The 16,076-nt window shown below is 39.8% G+C and overlaps 1 non-coding gene and 1 pseudogene across 1 annotated transcript; one reads left to right on the top strand and one right to left on the bottom strand.

The window, feature by feature from the left end:
- Positions 1 to 3,446: 3,446 nt before the first annotated feature.
- Positions 3,447 to 9,729, bottom strand: LOC149751229 (uncharacterized; annotated as a pseudogene).
- Positions 9,730 to 10,507: 778 nt separating this feature from the next.
- LOC113461028 (small nucleolar RNA R71) lies at positions 10,508 to 10,615 on the top strand. The gene has a single exon (XR_003382949.3). It is a non-coding gene; the product is annotated as a small nucleolar RNA R71 (small nucleolar RNA).
- Positions 10,616 to 16,076: the final 5,461 nt, after the last annotated feature.

Here is a 16,076-nt window from a genome sequence, read left to right on the forward strand (position 1 = left end):
TGATTTATCATTCATGGACGTTGATAAGATCCTTCCATTTAGCAGCACCTTAGGATGGCATAGCCTTAACGTTAATGGCGAGGTTCAAACGAGGAAAGGCTTATGGTGGATACCTAGGCACCCAGAGACGAGGAAGGGCGTAGCAAGCGACGAAATGCTTCAGGGCCGGGTGTGGCGATCCGATCCTAGTTGATTGATCTCGACTTTACCAGCTCATGAACGGCATTCATCAGACGTCGAGGAAATCGCTTCTTTTTCGCTTCAAGCAGATTGGAACTGGACGTCGAACCTTGATATCCGGATTTCACTCCACTTTCACTTTCATATCAGGAACGTCGACTTTAACTTTCAATATTGAATTATTCACTTTCCGGAATAATTACCAACCTTTTCCCAACTCGACTACACAGGTTTCTTTGGTCGGTTGGCCATGGTGATAGGAGCAGGTAAAAGGAGAGTGGTATAGGCAACTACCCCACTGGGGCTAGGAAGTAAGCCCCACAACCCAAAGCGGCGAAGAACAAATAGAATTTGCTACAAAAGCCGGCTAACGGGGGTATTCCTGTGTATGAGAATATTGTAATGGAGAAGGTCATAGCCGAAATAGGATTCGTTTTGGCTAGAGTGCCCAAATCCGCTATATATTTGACATGGGTTGTATCAACATGAGAATCTATTACATAGATCAAATATAAATGAAACTACCATCATCCAAGTGAATTTATCCCTAGCTTTACCAAAGAATTAGCTCTCCATAAATTTGTGGCTCCTCTTGATGATTTCTTTGTAATGCAGCCTTTTCTCCCTCAGAACGGCTTGCTCCTCCAAGTATATATATGGTTTTGGGGCTAAAAACCCTAGGAAACACGACTTAGACACGTTTGCATGCGTTTTTCCGTCTTTACCCTTGAGCACCAACGTCATCATGAAGTTCAGGAGGCTCTCTAGATCGCATCTGATCTCCAAATTTTGCATTTTTATAGTCATTACCTTGGAAGTCTAGTTTCCAACAAAATTTGAATCATCTTAATTGGACTTCTGTAGCTCCCGAAATCATCGAAATACTACACAAAGGTCTGATCTGTGAGGGCCCAGGCTAGCGGTTTAGGAAAACCTAATTTTGCAACCTCATAACTTTCTCTCTGGAGCTCCAATTGATCTGATTCTTGATGCATATGAAACCTCAACATGTCTACTTCATCCCCACCAAGTTTCGTTTCATTCAGACTGCAATGGGATATTCAATCTCCTTAACTCCATTCCTACAATAAAATCACCAAAATCAATTAAGATTTGGACACTTTGTGAAGTAAAGCTCAGATTAGAAAAATATCATTAAAATACCCAAATCATGCTTAAGTCTTAACAATTTAGCCTAAAGTGGTAGTATTAAAAGGTACATTTTCATGCACTTATCACACCTTCCAACCAGCTTATTGCTAGTCCCTAACAATTTAAGCGAAGAAAAAGAACGGATTATATCCAATCCAGTGTAGACAGCTTTTGCATGAGCTAAGCAATAATATTCAGGTATAATAAACAAAGTACTCGCAAGAGATCAATAATACTATCAAAATCAGTCCATCAAGAGCAACTCCTAGAATTCGTGTGTGTGTGTACTCTAAGCCGTAACCATCTTACCACCAACCCTGACACATACAATGTCGAGAACATTTCAAACAAAAGCTTCAACTCCATATCTCACAAGTATAATATTCAATAGTAGACTGGTGTAAGGGGTCTCTCTATGGAGTTGCGAAAGGGTGTTCACACAAATATATGAGAAGGCAAGTGTTCATGAACAAGCAACAAACAAGCATTGATCTTATGATAGGATCACCAACCATTGGGAACTCAACCATTCTTACCACAAACCCACTTAGGATTAAAAAGGTCAATAATAAAAGGTTGTAATGAGGCTAAAGTTAAGTAAAATAAAAATAATAAAAGGATGGATAAGAGAATTCAAAAGAACTTTTTAGTACATGATAGAGGTATTCACAAGATATAACATCAAGCACAACTCCCTCAAACCGCTTGTACCTCTCTTTTTTTTTTCTTTTCTCTTTTTTTTTTCACGCTAGTCATACCATTTGGTTGTATTAGGCTAAACATGTGGGTTATACAACCATGGTACTTGGTTATTTCATCAACAACCTCATACTAGCATTTTGAACCTGTGACAAGCGGTTTAGGAACCAATAGAATTATTTTCAGAGTAGAGATTAGAGCCTGAGACATTTTTAAGGCTTGTGGTAATAGAAAGTTGAAGCTGTTGATGGAGTTGATTTGTTTTTTTGTTTCTTTCTTTTCTTTTTCTTCTTCCTCTCCTTTTTTTTTTTTTAAACACAACCTTTGGTTGCAATCATGGAGTCCATTTCAGCAAACCTGCCAGCACCAATGAGAAACCACCACAGTACATCCCCTTTCTTGTCTTCATTATTTGCGGACCAACATTTATCATTCCTAGCATGTACTTGAAAGTAAAAGGTAGGAAAGATATAATAATTTAGGCTCAACTCCAATATGGAGGGGGGGTAAGGACATATGGGTTTACAAAGGAAAGGGTTCTATTTTTTTCGGCTCAAAATGGCTTCTAATGGATAAAACATGGGTTAGCTTGAAAGGCTCAAACGTTCATCCTAAATTGACCTTCATCATCTCCTAAGTATAATCAACCAACATACCACAAACTGTGTAGTAAAAATTCCCAATAAAGCAATCAATTCAAAAAAATCAATGAACACATGCCACAAGTCTCTGAACATGATGAACTCTCTCTTTCTCTAATGCTCACCAATGCGTAAATACTTAAGTTTGAGAGTTCTCTAATTGTATGCATTGAACATCCATCAAACCGCAAGGCTTAGATGCGTGCATAAAAAAAAGAATTCTAAGGGTGTCTTAATAGTGTGACTAAGATAGAAATATTGACTCCAGCAAAAATACTCTGTAATCATTTATTTTTTTAAAAGCAAATTCATGCAAAAACACATACACATGGGCTGCCCTCCCCCAACTAAAACATGACATTGTCCTCAATGCATGGAAATAAAAGCATAGGAAACAAAATAGGATAGAGGTTACCTAATTAGTGGAGCACAAATCCATGGTAAAAACAGGAAGCTGGCAAACCTGAAAATTAAACTAATGAAACCAAACAAAATAAAACAAAACAAGCAAAAACAAAAACTGAAACAAAGACAAAATAAAGAAAAACAAAAAGAAACAAGAAAAAAGAGAAACATACCTGCATGGTCATAGCATCACCGCTCGTAGACGGGGTCCATGAGAAGAATATCTTCCTCTACTGGAGCCTCTTTCTCAAGGACCGGCTTGAGTCTCTGGCCATTTACCTTAAACACCCGACCATCTCTAGGATCTTCTATCTCTACCGCTCCATTCTCAAATGCATGCTTTACCACAAAAGGACCAGTCCACCTAGATCGTAATTTACCAGGGTATTTATGAAGCCTAGAATCATATAAGTATACTCGTTGATTAGGTGCAAACGTTTTTCTAAGGATATTTCTATCATGAAATGCCTTCATCTTAGCCTTGTAAATTCTAGAATTTTCATAAGCTTCATTTCACAACTCTTTTAACTCGGTCATCTGGAACTTCCTAAGCTTACCGGCTTCAGGTAAATCAAAGTTAAAGTTCTTAATAGCCCAATAGGCTCTATGTTCTAGCTCTACCGGTAGGTGGCAAGGTTTACCAAAAACAAGCCTATAAGGTGACATGCCTAGGAAAGTCTTGAAAGCTGTACGGTATGCCCAAAGTGCATCAGTTAATTGCAATGACCAATCCTTCCGGTCGGGGTTAACCATTTTCTCTAAAATACACTTAATCTCTTTATTAGCAAGCTCTACCTACCCACTTGTTTGAGGATGGTAAGCTGTAGAAATCTTATGCACCACCCCATACTTCGTCATCAATGCTTCAAAGGAACGGTTACAAAAATGTGTACCCCGATCACTAATGATAACACGTGGTCTACCAAAACGAGACACCACATTTTTCTTTAGAAATTTAATTACTGTCTTATTGTCATTGTTCCTACAAGCTGCAGCCTCTACCCATTTGGACACATAATCTACTGCAACAATAATATATAGATAACCAAAAGAAGGAGAAAATGGTCCCATAAAATCTATACCCCAGCAATCAAAAATTTCTATCACTAAAATTGGATTCAAAGGCATCATATTACGACGGGACAAAGCTCCTAATTTTTGACATCTCTCACAAGAACGACAGTAAACATTTATGTCTCGAAACAATGATGGTCAATAAAATTCACACTGCAAAATTTTTGCAGCGGTTTTCTTCATAGAGAAATGGCCTCCACAAGCTTGGGAATGACAGAATTCTAATACACTTGCTATCTCATCATCTGGGACACATCTCCTCATAATTTGGTCAGAACAGTACTTAAAAAGATGTGGATCATCCCAATAAAAAGAACGTACCTCTGTTAAGAACTTCTGCTTATCCTGTGCATTCCAGTCTGATGGCATCTCACCTGTTACCAAATAATTGACAATATGTGCAAACCACAGCATGGAGGTGATAAGTGCTAAATAATGCATAAATTAATATCTTATTCATAGCACTTATCATTATTTTAATTCACATATTTTGTAAATTCAACTAAAAATTTGTGTTACATTCATCATTGCATTTTAATTAGAAATAATTCAAGTTTGATTATTTTTATCGATCAAATCTAATCTATGCAGGTCGAGTCAAGCTCAATAAGATAAAACCTAAACCTACACTGCATCATTTCATAATTTCACATCCTCCGGAGTCGACTCCAAGAACTTTCTTCCAAAACCCAGCGATTCCCATTAATTCCCATCTTCACCTAATTCTCTTCCCACACTTTTTAATCATTTATTTCTCGGATCTCAAAGTAAATCATCTATTCATCTATAATTGCACAGATCTCAGAGGAATCTAGTCATTGGCCTCTTTCCAGCCGAATAGGATTAATTCCTATCTTCAAAATAGAGCCAAGACCCCCTCCTCCGCATGATCCCAACGTCCCACACTCCTTTATTCCTCCCGCTAGATCCCCTCCACGGGATAAAGCCCAGGAATCCAACGTCCCACGAACAGAACCAAGTTCGCTCCCATCCTTATCCCATCAGCTCATCTTCCTCTGCTTCAGCAAAATCCCAACAGCTTCCGAACCAAACCATCTCTCAGCCGTATCCTTTCCGTGATCAACTCTTCGCATCTCCTGCTCCGAGATTCTTCCCAACGTTCGGATCAAAGCCCCAACAACTTCCTCCCAGCCGAATCCAAACCTCCACGTCCGCAGCTTCATCCTCCCAAGCTTCACGGGAATAGAACCAGGATCTCCTTCCACGTCCGTTTCTCCAGCTTCATCTTTCCAAGATCCCAACTTCCCATCCCCTGTTTCACGTACATCCTTTTCCGTGAGTTCATCCCAGTTCCCCTTCTTCTGTGATCCAACTCCAGCCTCCGAGATCCTCTCAAGCCAATCCAGTATCCAGTGTCTTCCCTCTTCTGAACCAACCTAGCCTCCCTCGGAATCACCTCTTCATCTCCCACGGATCATTCATTTCGGGATTTCCTCCCAGCCGCAACCAGCTATCTCCCAGCTGTCCCAAATCCCATCTTTTCCGCGATCGAGTTCATCTTCCCTTCATTTCGTTTAGCATCCATCTTCATTCCATCAACCGCATTCAACCCATAATGCAACTCCATCCTCCCGAGCCTCACGGACCAGCAAACAAGGCATCTAAGCTTATTCTCCCCTGTTCCGGATTACTTAACATCCGTTCCCAACCGTGAGCTTCATCCAAACTCCCGGATTAATCTCAACCTCTCTCGCAGCCGGATATCTCATGTCCAGCTGGGATGAGCATCACGAACGGATCTTAGCCTTTCAGCCGAAGCATTTCAGTTCATCCAACGCTCTCCACATCTTCCCCTGCTTCGGAACAAACTCCCAGTTCACCTTATCTTCACCCACGGGATAAACTCAAATCCCAGCTTCTCTTCCAGTTCGATCCCATGAAATCGCTAACGTCTCAGCTCGTCTTCCCACGCGTCCGGCTTCACGCGTCTTCTCCTTTGATCCAAACCACAGCAGTCGCTTGATCCCAACGGCAAAGGGTTCATCCTTATCTACATTCGAAACAGAGAGAGGAGTTGCAGCCTATAAAAGGGCCACGCATGAAACAGAGAAGGCATTCCTCCTCTTCCCCACCAGGGGAGGGGACTGCCCCCTTTCTCCCACCGATCTCTTCTCAGGAGGGAATACCAGAGAAATAAAAAAGGAATCAGGAGAGGAAGGGAGGAAGGAATCAGGAAAGGAAGGGAGGAAGAAGATGGAAGCTCTTCGTGCTGCTGCTATCGTCCACAACTATATGCAGGGCTGATTTCTTCTCTTTAGGGCTGGATGCAGCCCTAACAAAAGGACACGGGTTTTATATTTTATTTTATGTTCTTGGAGTTGTATGAACTTATTGTTTTTAATGGGAATCTTCTTTTGAATCATATTTAATTTCTGTGATTTTAAGTATGATGTTCGTACAACTGTTCTTCATGATCACTAGGTAAATATAAGATAGTCCATGCTTAGGGAAGATGCGATGTGCTACCACCTTAGATTAGGGTAGACATTTCATGCCAACCGAAGATGGATTATGCCCAAATTACTTTTGTGAATTTTTTATTTAAATGCTTATTAAGCTTGTAGCCAATTTGCATGTTTATCCAAGAATAAATTAAAATATAAATAACCCTTGTTTCGATGTTAGTGGTGAATTCCTTGCCCTAGGTTCTCCCAAACTGATATCCTTTTAATTGCATTTCTTATTAAATTTCTGAGTTTAATTTTCTTCACAAACTTTTTCTTTTAAATATTTTTTTTTAAAGAAAACAACTATACCCCAATCCCTGTGGATCGATACCCGTAATCACTATCCTACCAGATACGTGCTATTGCGTGGTCTTTAAAGTTGACTATCAGGAGGTGATAGAAAATAATTGTTCATCTGGAAAATCATCACGAATCGGTGGTGTATCTATAGTACCCTCAAACATTAGCCTTGAGAGGTGATCAGCCACCCCATTCTCTACACCCTTCTTGTCCTTGATGGTTAGATTAAATTCCTGCAAAGGCAAGATCCATCTAATTAATCGCGCCTTAGCATCCTTCTTTACGAGAAGGTACTTAAGGGCTGCATGATTAGTAAAAATTATAATAGGCGAGCCAATCAAATAAGCACGGAATTTATCTAATGCAAATACTATAGCTAATAGTTCTTTTTTAGTAGTAGAATAATTCATTTGAGCACTATTTAAAGTCCTACTAGCATAATAAATGACAAAGAGCTTTCTCTCTCTCCGTTGACCTAAGACAGCCCCTACTGCGTAGTCACTTGCATCACACATAATTTCAAAAGGTAAACTCCAATCTGGTGGCTGCATTATGGGAGCTGAAGTGAGCTTCCCAATGAGCATTTAGAATGCCCCTTGGCACTCTTGTGTCCATTCAAATGGGGTATCCTTAACTAGAAGGTTACACAATGGTCTAGATATGGCAGAAAAATTCTGGATAAACCTCCTATAGAAACCAACATGACCAAGGAATGATCTAACATCCTTCACAGTCTTAGGTGTGGGCAACTTAGAGATCAACTCAATTTTGGATTGATCAACCTCTATTCCCCTAGAGGAAACAATATGGCCCAAAACAATACCTGAAGGCACCATAAAATAGCATTTTTTCCAATTCAATACAAGACCTTTTTCTTTGCAACGAGCTAGAACCCTTTTTAAATTAAACAAACATACATCAAAGGAGTCACCAAAAACAGTCAAGTCATCCATAAACACCTCCATGCAATTCTCAACCATATCACTAAAAATACTCATCATGCACCATTGAAAGGTAGCTGGAGCATTACACAAACCAAATGGCATACGACGAAATGCATAAGTTCCAAAGGGACATGTAAAAGTGGTCTTATCTTGGTCCTCTAAAGCAATTTCAATTTGATAAAAACCAGAATAACCATCTAAAAAACAATAAAAGGGATGACCAGCTACATGCTCTAAGATTTGGTCGATGAATGGAAGGGGAAAATGATCTTTGCGAGTGGTAGCATTTAACTTCCTATAATCAATGCGCATGCGCCACCCGATTACTACTTTGGTAGGGACTAATTCTCGTACATCATTCTTCACTACTATGACACCTGACTTTTTAGGAACTACCTGCATAGGGCTAACCCACTTGCTATCGGCAATTGGGTAAATAATACCCGTATCTAACAATTTTAAGACTTCATTTTTTATAACTTCTTTCATGGTAGGGTTTAGCCTACGTTGGGGGTCTCTACGAGGGTTAGCTCCCTCCTCCAAGTGAATCCTATGAGAACAAATTAAAGGGCTGATGCCTTTAATGTCGGCCATGGTCCATCCAAGTGCAGATTTATGCTCATTCAAAGTTGTGAGTAATTTTTCACCTTGTGATGCACTTAAGTCAGAAGAAATTCTTACAGAAAAGGTATCACCTGGACCAAGAAATGCATGTTTCAAACCCTTAGGCAGTGGCTTTAACTCGACTTTTGGGGCTTCAATGGTAGATGGCTTCGGTTGTTCTCGCATCAAAGGCAGCTCCTCAAATCTTGGTTGCCATGTACTTGTCCCATAATCCTGAGATGAATCAAAAACAGCACAAATATTAGTAACATCATTAGAGTCAAATGTGCTATCAAACCCAGAATTAATAAGAAAATATTCAAGAGGATCGGGGTCATGTTTTGTGATGGCTTCCTCTTGCATAAGTATGTTTATCAGGTAAGTTTGGTGACACTCATCGTCCTCCTATGGCTGTTTGCTTATGTGGAAGATATTGACCTCAAGGGTCATATGCCCAAAGGACAACTTCATCAACCCATTTCTACAATTAATAAGAGCATTAGCGGTGGCAAGAAAAGGTCTACCTAAAATAATGGGGATTTTTGATTCAGAAATAACAACAGAGTGTGTGTCTAGAATCAAGAAATCAATAGGATAGTAAAATTTATCAACTTGAATTAACACATCCTCAACTATCCCCCTTGGTATCTTTACTGACCGATCAGCTAACTGTAAGACCACAGAGGTGGGTTTGATCTCTCCTAATCCCAATTGCAAGTAAACAGAATAAGGCATGAAATTGACACTAGCTCCCAAATCAAGTAAGGCCTGTGCAAACTCATGATTCCCAATAATACAAGAAATTGTGGGGCATCCTGGGTCCTTATACTTTGGTGGGATTCTCTGTTCAATCAAAGCACTTACTTGTTCCGTCGGAAAATCTGTTTTCTTAACATGGTGTTTTCTTTTTACAGTGCACAAATCTTTAAGGACCTTTGCATAAGTTGGAACCTGTTTTATCGCATGTAACAAAGGAAGATTAATTTTTACTTGCCTTAGGTTCTCTAGGATCTCGCCACTATGGTCCATAACTCTTGAGGTAGACTTGAGAGCTTGAGGAAAGGGCACTCTAACTGGACTCTTCACTATCTCTTCCTCTCTTGGAACATCAACTACATCACTACTCAACTTCTCTTGTGTGTCCTTAGGCTTGGGAACCTTTTCTATAACCTTACCACTTCGAGTAGTTATGGGATTAACCTCCTTAAGATCTTGCCTATCAGGGTTAGAAGTTTGGGCCATATGCTGACCTTGGGGATTGGGTTGAGCTTGGGATAGAAATTTTCCTCGCTCATTTACGGTTAAAGCACTAATCAACTTAGACACTTAATTCCTAATCTCTTTATTTTCCTCAACCACCTGAGTAATCATTGATTCAAACTTCTGGTTTGTCTTATTCTGAGCCTCAATAAAAGCATGTAATGTGTCCTCTAAAGGATTCCTAGAAGATGGGGCATGGTATGGAGGTGTAGAATAAGCTCTAGGCAGTTGTGGTTGTGCAGGATGTTACGGGTCAGATTTTCAACTAAAGTTAGGATGGTTCCTCCAACCAGGATTATAGGTATTTGAAAAGGGTGTAAAAGGCTTCTTGTACATACCTAGGGCATTACAATGTTCCTCATACACACCCCTCATTTCAGCAAATGTGGGACAATCCTGAGCTAGGTGATCCACTCCACCACACACAAAATAGGGTCCATGGGACTCAACATGAGAAACAGTATGTGTAACCTTTGCATCCTTTGTTTTTAAGGCCTCTAACTCCCTAGTCAGAATCTCTATCTGGGCCTTGAGATTATCCTCCTCTCTAGGATGGTAAATTCCTCCACTAGAAGGAGTAGTTGTAGGTCGTGACCTACTAATACTATCAGTCGCACTAGGTCCTATCCAAGTATAAGCTTTCTCAGCTAGGTCATTCAGGTACTCTATGGTCTCATCTGGATTTTTCTGCAAGAACTCACCATTACACATCATCTCTACAAATTGGCGCTCTCTAGGTGTAAGTCCCTCATAAAAGTAACTAACTAAATGCCAACTCTCATAGCCGTGATGAGGACACAAGTTCAACAAGTCTTTAAACCTCTCCCACACCTGATACAAAATCTCACTATCCTTTTGTGCAAAGGTTGAAATCTGTCTCTTCAAACCACTAGCCTTATGGTGGGGGAAGTATTTGTTAAAGAAAACCTGTGTCATCTCATCCCAAGATCCTATTGACCGCGGTCTCAGTGAATACAACCAACTTTTTGCTCTATCTTTCAGAGAAAATGGAAAAACTTAAGTCTAGCTGCATCTATTGTATCGGGTTGACTATGAAAAGTCGCCACTACCTCCTCAAACTCTCTCATGTGCACGTAAGGATTTTCATTCTCTAAACCATGAAAGGTAGGAAGTAACTGTATCATTCCTGGTTTAAAATCCTGTTGTGGGGCATTGGGTGGAAACATAATGCATGACGGTGTGGCTGTGCGTGTAGGATGGAGATAGTCCTAGAGAGTCCTAATGGGCTGATCTTTGTGATTGCTCATGGTGTTTGAATTAGATGGCGTACCAGGCAAATTCACAAAAAAAGTGTCAGGTTCTAATTCCGGTCTCCTTGCAAATCTACCTAACACGTTTCTATGCCTACGCATGCAACACAATATATATATATATATATATATATATATATATATATATATATATATATATATTGCACAATCAAATCAAAACTATGAATGAAATAAACTGAAAACAAAAAGCAAGAGAAAAAAAAAGAAGAAGGAACGAGGTTACCGCTTTGATGAATTAATTCAGCAAATCTATTCTTTGAAGCGCTTCTTGTACCGTTCTTCCCGGCAACGACGCCAAAATTTGATTACGCCCAAAGAATAATGCGGCTATCGCAGTATATATTGGGGTGTCGATTCCACAAGGAGAAGGTAGAAATACTAAAAGAAACTACAAAACTAAGGAGAAATATCAAAGCAGTAAAATGTGATATGAATGTTCAAAAGTAAATTGATAATTAGATTATAGTAGTAAAAAGATATGACCAGAATTAATGGCAGCAAAACATCGGGAATTCCTCACTTGAATCAGGTAATTCTATTCATATTTGATCCATTGATTAACTCAATTAGAGATCATAGCACCAGATTCTCTAATTGAAAGATATAGCATTACAATCAAAATATTTAGTGGTAATTCTAGAAAATCATTCACCTCTTTTAAAACCAACGATTGCTATCCTATTAGACTCAGATTTAAAGACAAAAATATATCCAATAGCAATATTTCAGCAAAAAATCATACTAATTAGATAAACAATCAAATCTTGATATAATCAAGCACCTCAACAATTCTATAGAAAAAGATATGGCTGAATCTATGAAAAGAATCAGTTCAAGATTATCTCAACACAAGAAAAGATCTATTGATGAGAGATGATAAACAAGAATTGTATCAACATGAGAATCTATTACATAGATCAAATATAAATAAAACTACCATCATCCAAGTGAGTTCATCCCTAGCTTCACCAAAGAATTAGCTCTTCATGAATTTGTAGCTCCTCTTGATAATTTCTTGTAATGCAGCCTTTTCTCCCTCAGAACGGCGTGTTCCTCCAAGTATATATATGGTTTTGGGGCTAAAAACCCTAGGAAACACGACTTAGATACCTTTGCATGCGTTTTTTCGACTTTACCCTCGAGCACCAACGTCAGTATGAAGTTCAGGAGGCTCTCCAGATCGCATCTGATCTCCAAATTTTGCAATCTTGTAGTCAGTACCCTAGAAGTCTAGTTTCCAACAAAATTTGAATCATCTCAATTGGACTTCTGTAGCTCCTGAAATCATCGAAATACTACACAAAGGTTTGATCTATCAGGGCCCAAACTGGCGGTTTAGGGAAACCTAATTTTGCAACCTCATAACTTTCTCTCTGGAGCTCCAATTGACCTGATTCTTGATGCATATGAAACCTCAACATATCTACTTCATCCTCACCAAGTTTCATTTCATTCGGACTACAATGGGATATTCAATCTCCTTAACTCCATTCCTACAATAAAATTACCAAAATCAATTAAGATTTGGACACTTTGTGAAGTAAAGCTCAGATTAGAAAAATATCATAAAAATACCCAAATCATGCTTAAGTCTTAACAATTTAGCCTAAAGTGGTAGTGTTAAAAGGTACATTTTCATGCACCTATCAGCTGTCAATAAGGCTTGTCAGTTCATGCATAATCCTACTGAACCCGCTGGACCGCCGTCAAGCGCATTCTCCGTTATCTGAAGCACACAGTTGATTATGGCATTTACATTCATCTCAGCAAAATTTTTACCTTGCATGCTTATTCTGATGTAGACTGGGCCGGTTGTCCAGATGATGGAAAATCCACCAGTGGATACTCTATCTTCTTAGGGCCCAATCTCATCTCTTGGTGCTCTAAGAAGCAGACTATTGTTACTTGTTCTAGTACAAAAGCCAAGTATAGGGCCCTTGCCCACACCACGGCGGAGATTACCTGGCTTCAAACACTTCTCAAGGAACTTGATGTTTTTCTCCCCTCCTCACCAGTGTTATGGTGTGACAACATTGGAGCAACTTATGTTACTACTAACCTCATCTTTCATGCTGGAATGAAGCATGTGGAAATTGACTTTCACTTTGAACAGGAGAAAGTTGCTCGATGTGATCTTGAAGTTCGGTTCCTTTCAAGAAAGGACCAGCTGGCCGATGTTCTTACCAAGCCAATTGTTTCCACCTGTTAGCTTCCCTCATATGCCATGAAAATTTCAAAATAATTTTCAGATTGCAGCGGAAAAACATATGCGGGATCCGTTCATCGCATGAACGTGATTTAAAACCTTTCGTTTGTAGATAGATTAGAATTAAATTATTTTAAACCATTTTAAAATCATTAAGAAGATCAGATCTTCACCTTGTGCGGGTAGATGGTCTCCACAAATTTGATTCACGTGGTATTTGATGAAGGCTCAGTGGAAGCCGCACACGTGTCCGGCCTCTACGGGTATCCACACGAAGTAGTGAGTCGATCGAAGCCTTTGGATCTCCTCGGGGTGCTAGCTCCTTTGCAGAGATGGCTTTAGATGGCTGATATCCTCTCCTTTGAATCAACCTTTGATTGCCTTGAGAGGAAAAAGAAGAAGGAAGAATCTAGGAAGAAGAAAACAAGGCCTTTCACAACCTTTTCTTTTTCCTTGCACTAGAACCAAGAGGAGGAGGAAGAGGGCCACGCCAAGCTTCTTTTCTTTCCTTCTCTCTTGCGGCTGATAGGAGGAATAAGAGGGGGATGTTGCTACCGTGATGCACAAGAAGAAAGGATAAGAGGAGGGGCCGAACCCCTCCTCCTTTTAGCTTTACATGAGATAAGGATGAGCTCCTATTTTTAAGGAGCTCATCCTTATCATCTTAATACGGCAGCAAGGAGGGGCTTACGCCCCTCCTTTTTCTTCCACGCTCTTCCCAAAGGGAGGGGCGTGGGCCCCTCCCTCTAGTCCATTTAAATCAGCCCCCACTTAATCAAATTAAGTGGGGAGGATTGGGTTCAATACTTGGGTTCAATTCTATTCCAAATAGAATTAGGTGCATGCATTTCCTTTTATTCCAAATCCTAATCCAATTAGGATTTAATTGAACCATGACTCTATTGAACTCTTCAATCCTAATCCAATTAGGAGTCATAAAATTAATTAGATTAAATTTAAAATTAATTAGGACTTTAGAAATCCTATTCCAAGTAGGACTCTAATTTAATTTGAAATTCTAATCCAATTAGGACTTCATGAATTCCATTCCAAGTAGGACTCATGATCAAGTCCAATTAATTAAATCCAATTAATTAAATTAAATTGCAATCCGATTGCAATTAATCCTTCCTCTTACCACTAACTCTTAGCGGGTTTTCATTTATCAATCTAATTGATTATTTGTGATTCCTAATCACATTCAACTATCAGATCGGTCAATACCTCTAATGTGTGTGACCCCATAGGTTCTATTCTGACTGGTAGTGAGATATATTGCGATCTCTATCACAATATCATTGAAAACTTCTTTCAATGGGTTGAAACAATTTCAACTCAGCTCACCAGGGATTATCGACCATCAAGATGATCCCCGTGAGTCTCACCATCCACCAGTGACACCTAGCAGTATGTAGTGGCTACCCAGCAGAATAGAATGATGAACCTCTAGGTGCAGTTATCGTATGATACAGTCCTTCTATCGTGGATCCCTACAGACCAGAGGTCATGAATAACTCGTCAAATTCCGTCGTCTGTCATATGTCTAGATTTATTCGACTTGAGTTCGATAGTGAAAAACTCTTTCTCCACTTTATATTACTGCCCTGGCCAAGGTCTTAGAACTCAGTCTAATAAATCACATAGGATCACTCCTCTTCTATCAAGGTCGATAGATTCCATGTAAGTGCATACCCTACTCCTACAGTGAACTTACTGCAGCCAATCTACACTACAAGGACACATATGGCTAGAGCCATGTATACGTATAGTCAAACTACAATAACCTCACTGTGAGTAACCGAAGCACCGTAGGTCAAAGGACCAGTCATACTACTGCAACATCAAGTAAGTCACTGACGAGTGGATAGACATCCAAGTGACTTCTTGTCTTGGTCACGCTCAGTACCCTTGTTCTCTAACAAGCACCTGCACTCTCACTTCAGTGTCCCTACACTGTGGACTCGAGTCTCGTCCATCCATAAGAAAAGCAATCTGTGCACTGATCGGATCGATCACCGTCCTCGTGATGATTCATTGATCAGGAGCATTTAGAAATTAATCACTAATGATACATGGCTCAAATTCTCAACTCTTGAAAGACACTAAGACTTGATTATACAATATTAAGTCCATAGGTCTTCCACCGTAGTAGAGCTGCTAAGGTCTTTTCGGTGTTGATTTGTCTCGGCTGGACACAGTGGGCAAGTTGCATCGGAGGACTGGACCTCTCTATTAGACATGAGATGTTGTGGGGGTAAAGGTGGGGTTGGGCACCAATAACTGTTAGGTGAGGACCGAATGACGACTTTATTTCTGCGGTTATACGGTGGGTCTGACTTAACTAAGTAATGGGGCCAATAACTGTTAAGTGAGGTCTTCATGACTTAGAGACCAAGTACCACTGCAATATGCTTGAGAAGCATTGTACAAGAGTTATACACTCATCCATTTATATGTCACCAATAACTGTTAGGTGAGGCGGCATGTAAATCGGTGAGACCGCAGTACCCACTAGAAATCCTGGTCGCGTAGGGTTTTCGTTTCTCCATCAGGAGAGTATGAGGGATTCGAGAAAATAGTGGAAGCATATTTGTTTTAAAAAACCCTAAAACAAATAGAGTTCAAGTACAAAGTCTAACTAGAATCTTTACTCTCTACAGATCACAATGTCAGCTTCAAACCCTTTGATCCGTATTCTTGAGACCAACCGACTGACCGAAACCAACTACAAAGACTGGCTTAGGAACCTAAAAATTGTTCTAAATTGTGAGAAACTAGGGTATGTGCTCGAGAACGATATCTCCAGGTTACCAGCACGTCCTACTGATGATCAGCGTGAGACGCATCAAAAG

The sequence above is a fragment of the Phoenix dactylifera genome, chromosome 15 (assembly GCF_051530095.1).
Source record: "Phoenix dactylifera cultivar Ajwa chromosome 15, Ajwa_hap1_PhDact_Kaust_v1.1, whole genome shotgun sequence".
NCBI classification, from domain to species: Eukaryota; Viridiplantae; Streptophyta; class Magnoliopsida; order Arecales; family Arecaceae; genus Phoenix; species Phoenix dactylifera.